Source organism: Triticum aestivum, chromosome 6D, assembly GCF_018294505.1.
Source record: "Triticum aestivum cultivar Chinese Spring chromosome 6D, IWGSC CS RefSeq v2.1, whole genome shotgun sequence".
NCBI classification, from domain to species: Eukaryota; Viridiplantae; Streptophyta; class Magnoliopsida; order Poales; family Poaceae; genus Triticum; species Triticum aestivum.
Window position 1 is genome coordinate 13,851,968 of NC_057811.1, and position 10,478 is coordinate 13,862,445.

The following is a 10,478-nucleotide window of genomic DNA, read 5'->3' on the forward strand; positions in this document are numbered from 1 at the left end:
TCCAACTCCAATGCATGCAATCTATTGAGTCAACCATACCTGGAAACCCGCGAGCTTTGTTCGTCTCCAAAAGCCTTGCGCAGTCTTCAGCATTGGGAGATCTCACGTACTCCTATCTAAACACTTGCACAATTTCGACTGTGAAGCGGTTGACACTCATGATGGCTTGACTCTCACCCATGGCCAAGTGGTCATCAACTAGATCAGCCGGAATACCGTATGCCAACATACGCAAAGCGGTTGTCACCTTCTGAAAGGTGCTACGCGCAAGCTCTCCGGCGGCATTCCTCCTTTGCTGAAAAAACCGATCATGGCTCGCCTGTTTCTCTGCAAGCGCCTGAACAACTCGGTGCTCATCCTAAACCGGCGCCGGAAGTACGACTCAGGGTACACTGGATTATCCACAAAATAGTGCCTCATCAATCTGTTGTCGGCATCGATCTTATCCCTGCAAATTTTCTGCCGACCCATAACCGAACCACCGTGCTTCGGTTTTTTTATTCATGTGCATAGCTAGGATCACTAGTCGTCAACCCATGCATTTGCACGGGCTAGTGTATTTAATGCCTAATTGACATAAATATTATAAAATACATTGATTATTTCCATTGAATTAGTTCAACATTTGATTGTCTATGGGTAAGTTTCTATATTGCCATGAAAAATTGTATATTTGTTGTTCATATTTCAGCTATGTACAAAACTTCATGCATCAAATTTGCACATGCATTGCTTAAATTTTACCTACCATATGAATTTTCAATAAAAATAGTTTCATTAATAATCAAATTTACAAAATAATGGTCAATGCATGTTTCGAAAAATGCTAGTTTGTAAAACGTCATAGTGTTTCAATTGGTGCTTATGCATTTACAAACTTGTTCCATGGGTTATAAGCCAAATTATTACATTAAAACATGTTGTATGACATTATTTTATTTAAGTGATAATAAATAAATAACTTTTTCAGACTTGTATTAGATTTCTGTTACTTGCACTCTTACAATGCGCGCCACACTATTTTTCATCAGATATTTCTTGTGAGAGGTATAACTTAATTAAGTTACCACAAACTAAGTTATATTCATGCAAGAAAGTTAGTCTATGTCTATGGAGGTATATTGTATACTGGAGATGCAGAACCATGTAAACTATGAGATTCTTAATAGAGACAGCTGTTATGTAACCCAGTAAGAAAGATATGGTAAAAATAAGGGTTTTGTAATCTCATTACAATTGCAAATAAAAACTATCAAACGGTGAAAATAAAATATTTCTGTCGAAATTTAGTAACTTCTTGATAAAGTTGGTAGCATATCAAATGAAAGCAACAATCAGTTCACGTACTGGATTCACCTTCTTTGTTTACCCAACAATTTCCAGTAGTGTCACATGCTATTGCTACCCCACTAATTTCCACACACAAAGAATTACAGAAGTTTGAAAACAGGGAAAAGGAACAAAACAAATCAAGGTTCAATTTGGTTATATAACCTACAGGGCAACAACAATAAAGGCTATAGTGTCAATTCTTGCACAACGTAATACTATGAAACTTAAAAGTATAGTTAGGAAAAGGAACAAATGGGAAGATGAATCCCTAACTCACTAACATGCAAGGGATGTTGTTGCCAACATTGAGAGACTCCTTCGTTTTCGTTATATGTGGTACATCCTCATTGATTTATAAGAACATCTGATAGTCATAGCGCCACCCAAATTAAATATGCTCCAAGTGACCAAGAATACTTCACCGGATTAACTTGTGTAATCTGGATCACTTTTTAATTTCATATACCATGCCGTGTGTCCCTGGTCTGTTTTCGGTTGTGCTGCTAACAGTTCTTGCATTGCACTGCCAACCCGCGTCTCGACCATTATAAAAATTTAATTAAAAACATTACATATGCAGTAATAGTGACCTAAGAAATCATCAGAATCCCACTTCTGCCCTGGAAAAGCTGTGCGCTGGAATCATTGGTGACGCCATAAAAATGTAATCTCGTATCTCAAAATCTGTGTGTTATCTATTTTATGTTGGTTGCCCTCCAGAGTGGCAGATAAGCGTGGCAAAAATCAGACCGTTTTGGCTGCTTTAGCACGAATTTGGACCAAATTGGCTAAGATAACATATGTATAGTAGCAGGCGAATCATATTTGGATAAACTGGACGTAGCCACAGCCTTGCGGTGTACAATAGCTCATGGGTATGCGTCGATCTGCCATATGTATTTTGTCATGGACTTGAGCATCAATGTGTCTTTTCTCCACACATGGTACATTTTTGCACGTACCAGTTTAGCAAGTGCTGGAGTGCCGGAGTTTTTATAGTTTATTATTTTTATGCGAGAAACTAACCTGCTATTCTACCAGAGGAATATTAAGGAACGACATAAATAAACTAATCTTAAATAGGAAAAAGAGAAGTACAGTGTCGACTGTTGAGTAGTCACAGCAAACAAAGGGACCGAGGTGTTTTTGTGGAATAGAAATTGAACCAAATAATACATAAAAATGCTGTAGCCTTCACTCCCAACCATTGTAGACTAAGACAAATTTAATTTTCAAATATAGGCGAATAGCATGGACGATCAAAATTATGTTGAGTAAAAACTCCACAAAGCAGCACCTGCTTTAAAATCAAAAGTAGATCAGGTTTAAAGCTCACAAAACAACAGCAATTTAAAGAAATCCAGAAATAGTACAAACTATAGGATGAAACTGCTTTCAGCTAAAAGGTATTTTTCCACCTTTCCCAAGTGGAAATCAAATGGAAAACAGACCTCAAAAGGAACAGCAGCAGCGGATGGAATGGCCTACCTGCCAGCCGGGGTAATGATGTGGAAAACTCTCATACGGATGGAAACGGTGGCCACAGGCGAGCATGTCATGCGTGGGCTCCGGCGATAATGGGCGAGCGCGGACGGCGGTGCACCGGTACTCAATGTCATCCTCAATCATGTGTGGCGCCTCATCCATGGAAGATCGCCGGCTGGGCATCTGCAATGGAAGTGCGGTGGGATTGACTGGGCGCAGCACACAGCATCTTCTCGGTGGTGGTTAGGCGGCGGCTACATCCGGAAGTTGATATTAACTTTCCTATAAAGTAAATATACACATAGTAATACTTACATCCTTTTAATATGAAATACACAAATATCAAATTTTGGACAGTTGTTTGATGTTACTATGACAACACAACGGAAAGAATGCTCCACAATTTTGTTGACCTTCTCTCTGACTCCATAGTTTTAACATTTTATTATCCCTGTATATTCCAGGAGTCGTAAGTATTGACAACCATTGTATTTGTACTCGTTTACTTTCTTGCGATATACACTCAATCTGAATCAGAATATTTTGAGTCTTTGATATCCCTGAGTTGTCTATTTTTCCTCAGATGCTTTGCCAACTTGCATTGATCAGCTTATCCACGCACAATTTTTACATAGATTCCACTTCCATGTGGTGGAGAGTAGTAGAAGATAAATGTGGCAGTGAAATATCTATACATTAGTAGAAAGATATGATTGCACCAATCAATACTAACCTGTTGAACGCCCTAGCTCGCTGATCAGGTTTCACCAATGTACACATTTATGCATGCATCGATGACGTGATGTATATGCCATGGCATGGATTTGAGCATGTTGTCTGCGATTGAAGTAACTACCTGGATGCCACAATTATTGAGCTGCAGGCGATGGGGTTACTCCCGCTTCTCCAGCATCTCTTGTGTAATGGATGCCCATGCTCCCCGTGAGAGATGTGGCCGGGCAAACCCGGGGCTAGAGCGTTGGACGCCTTGTGCCTCCCGAGGGAATCCTATATTGTCAAGAAGTATAAGTACAACTGATGGGCATAGTGGTGCTCCAGCCCGATCTTCATGAGGCATCCAAAAATTGTACGTGAGAAGATTCAGGGTTCAATACGAATCCTGATTAGGATGAATTCGAGCGCAAATCAAAAGAGCGATACAAAACAATGTAACACGAATCAACATTAAAATATAGGATGGTAGAATGGCAAGAAAAATTTAACACAAAATATTTTTGAAACGAACCTGATCTAGACCAGGAAAACAAAATTGAGGCAGTAAGCCTCTAGACCACGCCAGATCCATGGCTTCCCTTCCTTTTCCTCTTAGATCCACGGACCTGCTTGCTTTTCTTTAGTTTGAGAGAGATAATGGCTTTGGTTTTTATGCGGGAAAAAGATTGGAGAGAGGAAAGGACGTGAAATTGTTCCATGGGGTGGGGGAGAGGAAGGAACGATGGCATGGGGCGAGAGAGAGAGAGATAATGGAGAGGAAGGAATCGTGGGCTAGATATTTCAGTTTCCATCGGGGAATACTTTCCACGCTGAGATTAGAATCAGATCTCTTTCGGAATCGATTTTTTTTACCTGCGTCTATACTTTTAGGAAAAGATTGCATCTATTGTTTTTATCATTAATTATAGGAACGTGGGGGAGAGTGACATATTTGGAGTCCTATTTTTTCATCATACCTAATCAAGCTAGACACGCCATGACAGGAATTGCAAGTTTTATTTACCTACGTGACCAGTTTGGACTTGTTTTTTTAGCGTGACCAGATTTAACTTGTTGCTTTTTTTAACGTGACCAGATTGGACTTGTTGCCCATGTAGCACAAACCTTTAGCATTACGTGCAACGTTTTTATGGATCAATGCGGAGGCTTGAAAAACAAGATTTATTGATTGTTTTCTAGGATTGATAAAAAAGATTTATTGATTGTTTTCTAATTAACGTGAGAATTTCTTGGAAGTCTAGAATTAGTATAGGTAGGTATAGATATAGATTGTAAGGTCCTCCTTCTTTTCAATATCAATTTTTCCTTCGGAAGAATCATACCAAGAACTCATCTACAATCTTGAATTTAAATTAGTCTATAAAAACTACAAACAACATGCATCAAATTAATGTAAAAAATGTGAAGTTGAAGCAATACATACCCTGCAAGCGTTTTGTCGAGCACCTTGTGGGCGTCGAGCGGCAGCGAGCTGCCGGGCGCTGTTCAACGGAGGAATGGCGCGCGCGAGGGGCGGCGGCGACTAGAGGTAGACGGAGGAAGTAGCGGTGGCGCGGGGATAGGCCGAGGAAGCGCCGGAATGGTCGCCGGAACAAATGGGGTGGTGTGGGCGATGGCGCCAGCGCCTGGATTGGGGTAGGTAGAAGTCGCGGTGCGGGCGCTCGAGAGTGCAGCGCGCAGGAGCGGGCGCAACAAATAAACGGCACGAGATGTTGTTTCGCTCCGCGCGCTGAAGTACTTATTCCGCGCGCGCGGTTTTTGCGCCTCTGCTGGAGCGCCCGGAGCGGCTGCGCGCGCGCAAAAAACAGAAATTTTCCAGTGCGGCGCTTATATAGCGCGGCTGTTGGAGATGCTATAAACAGAGCGTGCACACATATGCATCTCTTTTTTTATTTTTCATGGACAACTCGTATGCATCTCACTGGTAGAGAATAGGCCTTTAGTCCCGGTTCGCAAAGGCCATTAATCCCGGTTGTGCAATCGGGACTAAATATGCGCGACTAAAGGCCGCCCCCCCCTTTAGTCGCGCCTCTTACGAACCGCGACTAAAGGCCCGTCCACGTGGGCGCCAGGAGTCCGTCGGGGCGGAGGACCTTTAGTCCCGGTTCTCGTGGCTAACCGGGACTAAAGGCCTCCTCCGCAGGTTTAGGGTTTTAGCCCCCCTAAACCTGGTTTCTTTTTAATTTGTAGTGTTTTATTTCTTTTATATTTTATTTTGTGTTTTATTTTAATTTCGATGAAGTTTCAGTACACATATTCTACGCTACTATATATATGCATATGAAATTTCAAACAAGAAGAATTCAAGAGGAATATATAATATATATTCAATCTCGGGTGACCATATACAACTTCGAACAAGTTTCCATACACAATTAGGATGGATGACCATATACAACTTCGAACAAGTTTCAATCTCGGGTATGCATATAAATTTCTTCGTCCTCGGTATAGTGTTCTCCTTTAGGATTGATGACTTCCCTCATGAAAAATCCTGCTAATTCATCTTGAATTGGTCGGAAGCGAGCTTCTGGACTAAGCCTCCTCCGCAAGTTATCCGTCGCCTTCCGCACGCTATCCGATGCCTTCCGCTCAGAGGTGTGTCTCCGGATGTTCTCACAAACATAGTATCCACATAGATTGGTCCCCGGTGAGCTCATGTTTGAATTCACCGACAATTTCTTCTGAGAACCGTCTCCAAACCCTACAGGGCAAAGAAAATTAAATGAACAAGGGAGTTATTAGTTACTTGATATTAGGAAATGAACGAAAGAGACCGATCGATATAGAGCTCAAATGATTGAAAATAATTACTTTTGCAGCATTTTTCTCATGTCGGCCCAACGCTTTGGATCCGAATCCATAGAGTCCATGATTAGAACTCTGGAGGTGTGAAGTTCAATATTTAGCAGAATCCAGTGGAACCTGCGGACACGTTACATGCACAGTCATGCATAACTCATCGATTAGACATACCATGCATGGAGTAAACAAAAGAGAATGGGCACAAGAGAGAAACACTCACCCAAAATGGTAAGGAAATAGAATATGACTTTTGAGTTGATGCTTTCTAAGAAACTTGTACAAGTCTTTCTCCACGTCTTCGGGGTGATTTTGTAACACATGTCCATTAACGATATGTGGGTCAATGAACCCAACATCATGGATGTTTCTTATTTTGCATTCCCAAATCTTCAATCTGCATAATAGCGTACGCAACAATATAGTTAGGACAATATATATATAGTGCAGGCAATGAAGAACGAGATGAGGTAGAAATAAATCACTTACAGAACGTACCAACTCAGCATAGATTTGTCGAGGTCGCGCAGATTGAACAGCTGGAACAATTCACTCATATGAACTTGTACAGAGTACCGTTTGGTGTGATGCTCCTCTGTAACATCCGCATAAACATATTCTTTGTCGGCCCATGTTATGAATTGCTTGTACCAACGTAGCAGATTTCGCATTTGTGGCGGTAGACTCTTTTCCCGCGCAGGTTCGACGAGAGGTCCATTCCGCACATATTGTAATGCTATCTCACATACTGGCGCATCCTCAAGGCCTAAGAAGGCACGAAGAGTCAAACCCATCTCGGACGCTTGTTTCATGGCACTCGCTACAGTCAATCCAAGTGCTGCCGCAGCTGCTATGATCTCGGGGTCCTCTTCCGGACCGGCTTTCACTATGAGCGGGGGGATCGATTGTTTATTCTGCGTCCCGAGCTGGTCAACTTGTTTCCCGCTTTTTTTACTTTCTTCTTTCTCCTCCTTCAATATTTTTGCTTGCCTACGAAGTTCATGTCCATAGTCGTCAGGCATATTCAGCTCGGCTTGGGACGGTGTCGTAAAAAAATCCATAGCCCACTTCTTTTACTTCTCAGTGAATACTTGCTTGGGCTCAGGCTCTTTTTTCGCCTTCGTATCCGCCTTCCATTTCTCATAATGAGCAGACGCGGCCAATTTGGTTTCAGCTTCACTAAGTTCCCAAGGCCTTGGGAGGAGAGGCTTCAGTGATGGCTCCGGTACCCTTGTGGTCTTAGGTACATAAGGGTCCGGGTTAATAGTCCAGGAGCGGGTTTCCTTGCTGTCCGCCTGCTTCTGCTTCTTCGCCGGAGGTGGATTGGGGGGCGTCGTACCCGCCGGAGGAGGATTGGGGGGTGTCGTACCCGCCGGAGGAGGATTGGGGGGCGGCGGCTGCTTACCCGCCGGAGGTTGTGGATCGGGGGACGGCGTCGAATGGCGTGAAGGAGGTGTAGGTGAACCACCACGACCACCACCACCGCCACCACCACCACCACCACCACCATCGGAGGGGGGTGGACTTGTTAGCCTTGGCGCCTCGCCTGGAAACACTATGTACTTCTTTTTCCATAGAATGATCTAGCGCTTGACATCTCCAAGTCTTCTCTCCCCTTCGGGTGTAGGTTTGTCAATCTCCAGGTCCTCAAACTCTTGGACTATGTCTTCCACCGTGACAAGAGCATAGCCATATGCAATGGGGTTGTTGTGGTGGAGTGCTCCAGGTGTACAGGGTAAAGCACTGCCGGTGGCTACCTTCGTGGAAACGTTCCCCACAGGATAATGCAGATCACATTCTTTCATCTCCTTTACATCATCCACGGGGTAGTGAGGCTCCGGTGCACGAATCTCGATCATCGGTGCATTAGCACCAGGCGGGGCATCCGTGGAAGCCACGCTGCTTCTCCGCTGCTGGCTTCCGCGATCCGCTTCATGATCTTCATGCAGCCCTGCAGCCGATTTTTCTTTTACTAGTTCATGCACGGTCTGCTTCAACTCATGGAGTTCCGATGCAAACTTCGCCAAAAGATCTGCATCCCGGTCCGTCTTTCTCTTACGGCTTCTGTAACAGTACGGGTCATTGTCCTGGGAAAACCCTACTTTCCACGGAATTCTGCCTTTGCCTCGTACACGTCCTCCGTGTTCATCATTCCCGAGGGCTGTTGTCAGTGCGTCTTTCTCTCTGTTGAACTTGATCAAGCCCTCTTGAGCTTGGGTCATTGCGTCAATAAGGGCTTCGGTGGGAGCAAACTTTTTCTTCCGGTGAACACACACCCCTGTCTCCGGGTCTAGCGATCCCCCATGCCCGTACCACCAGCTTTTGGCCCTTGGGTCCCATCCCTCTGTACCTAGAGGGATTCCTCGCACCCTCAGGTCCTCCTCCATCTTCTGCCACTTAGGCTCCGAAAGGCGGTATCCTCCTGGCCCCATAATATGATGGAACTTTTTCTTACTCACATTATCCTTATTTTTTCGATATTTCCTTGAAATGCTCTGATTTCTTTTGCCTCACAAATTCTGGCCAATCATCTTTCAATTTCTCATGTTGTCCATTGAAATCCGGAGTCTTGCCCTTCTTGACATAGTCACGGGTTAAATTTTTCTTGAAGTTCCGGAATGCTTCGCCCATCTTCTGAAGAGCGAACTCTTTAACTAGCCTCCTCCTCTCACGTCCAACCGGAACCTCGTTACCGAATTCATCGACTTTGTTGTATTCCAGAGGTAGAATGAAATGTTCCATAAGCTTTCTCCAGCAATCATTTTTCGTTCTCTTGTCGACAAAACTGAAACCAAGACGTGCCTTCTTTGGCTCCTTCCATTCCTGGACGGTGATCGGGACGTTGTCTCTAACAACGACTCCGCATTGGTTGATAAACTTTGAGGTGTGCTGTAGGGGCTTGCCGGTTTCACTGACAAAATCAATGGCATATGTTTCTCCTGTTTTCATCGCCTTGGATTTGCCACGCTTTGTCGTACTCGATCCGGCCGAGGGCTAAAAAAAGAAAGAGAGTCGCGCGCGTTAATACATATGTATTCACATTTCAGTAAGTTTGTATCATGAGAGGCTCAATGTATATATATACCTCGCCGGAGGTGGTTGCTACTTGCAATTCGAGATCGTTGTTTGTTGACGGTTGACCTCCGTCGACAATGTCCGTTCCTTCACCTTCTTGATCATCGACAATATCTGTTCCACCGTCAAGGTTCAGAAAAGAAGAGACTACATCCTCTTCTTGCTCATATTCTGAGCCCGGCACATAAGGAATCTCGTTGTTTATGATGCCCATTAAATAACGTTCAGCCTCCGGATCCCTAAGCGGCTCGGCTCAATCGTCCGCCATATGTCACTCCTGCATGTAGTAAAAATTAATCAAGTATAAAGGAATTAAAAAATAAGATTAAGGGGACATAGAGGAGGAGGAATTAAAAATAAGATTATTGAGCACTAATTTGCATAGAAGTTTTCCTTTTCTTATTTTATTTTTCCTTTTCTTTTTCCTTTTCTTCTTCCTTTTTCTTTTTCCCTTTCTTCTTCCTTTTCTTCTTCCTTTTCTTTTTCCTTTTCTTCTTCCTTTTCTTCTTCCTTTTCTTCTTCCTTTTCTTTTTCCTTTTCTTATTTTGTTTTTCCTTTTCTTCTTCCTTTTCTTTTTCCTTTTCTTCTTCCTTTTCTTTTTCCTTTTCTTATTTTGTTTTTCCTTTTCTTCTTCCTTTTCTTTTTCCTTTTCTTCTTCCTTTTCTTTTTCCTTTTCTTCTTCCTTTTCTTCTTCCTTTTCTTCTTCCTTTTCTCCTTCCTTTTCTTCTTCCTTTTCTTCTTCCTTTTCTTTTTCCTTTTCTTATTTTGTTTTTCCTTTTCTTCTTCCTTTTCTTTTTCCTTTTCTTATTTTGTTTTTCCTTTTCTTCTTCCTTTTCTTTTTCCTTTTGTTCTTCCTTTTCTTTTTCCTTTTCTTCTTCCTTTTCTTTTTCCTTTTATTATTTTGTTTTTCCTTTTCTTTTTTCCTTTTCTTTTTCCTTTTCTTCTTCCTTTTCTTTTTCCTTTTCTTATTTTGTTTTTCCTTTTCTTCTTCCTTTTCTTTTTCCTTTTCTTATTTTCTTTTTCCTTTTCTTCTTCCTTTTCTTTTTCCT

The 10,478-nt window shown here is 42.6% G+C and overlaps 1 long non-coding RNA gene across 1 annotated transcript; it reads right to left on the minus strand.

The window, feature by feature from the left end:
• Window positions 1-339: 339 nt before the first annotated feature.
• LOC123140771 (uncharacterized) lies at window positions 340-4,396 on the minus strand. Its single transcript, XR_006470066.1, has 3 exons — window positions 4,064-4,396; window positions 3,551-3,825; window positions 340-3,099 (listed from the first exon to the last, which is right to left on the minus strand). It is a non-coding gene; the product is annotated as an uncharacterized lncRNA (long non-coding RNA).
• Window positions 4,397-10,478: the final 6,082 nt, after the last annotated feature.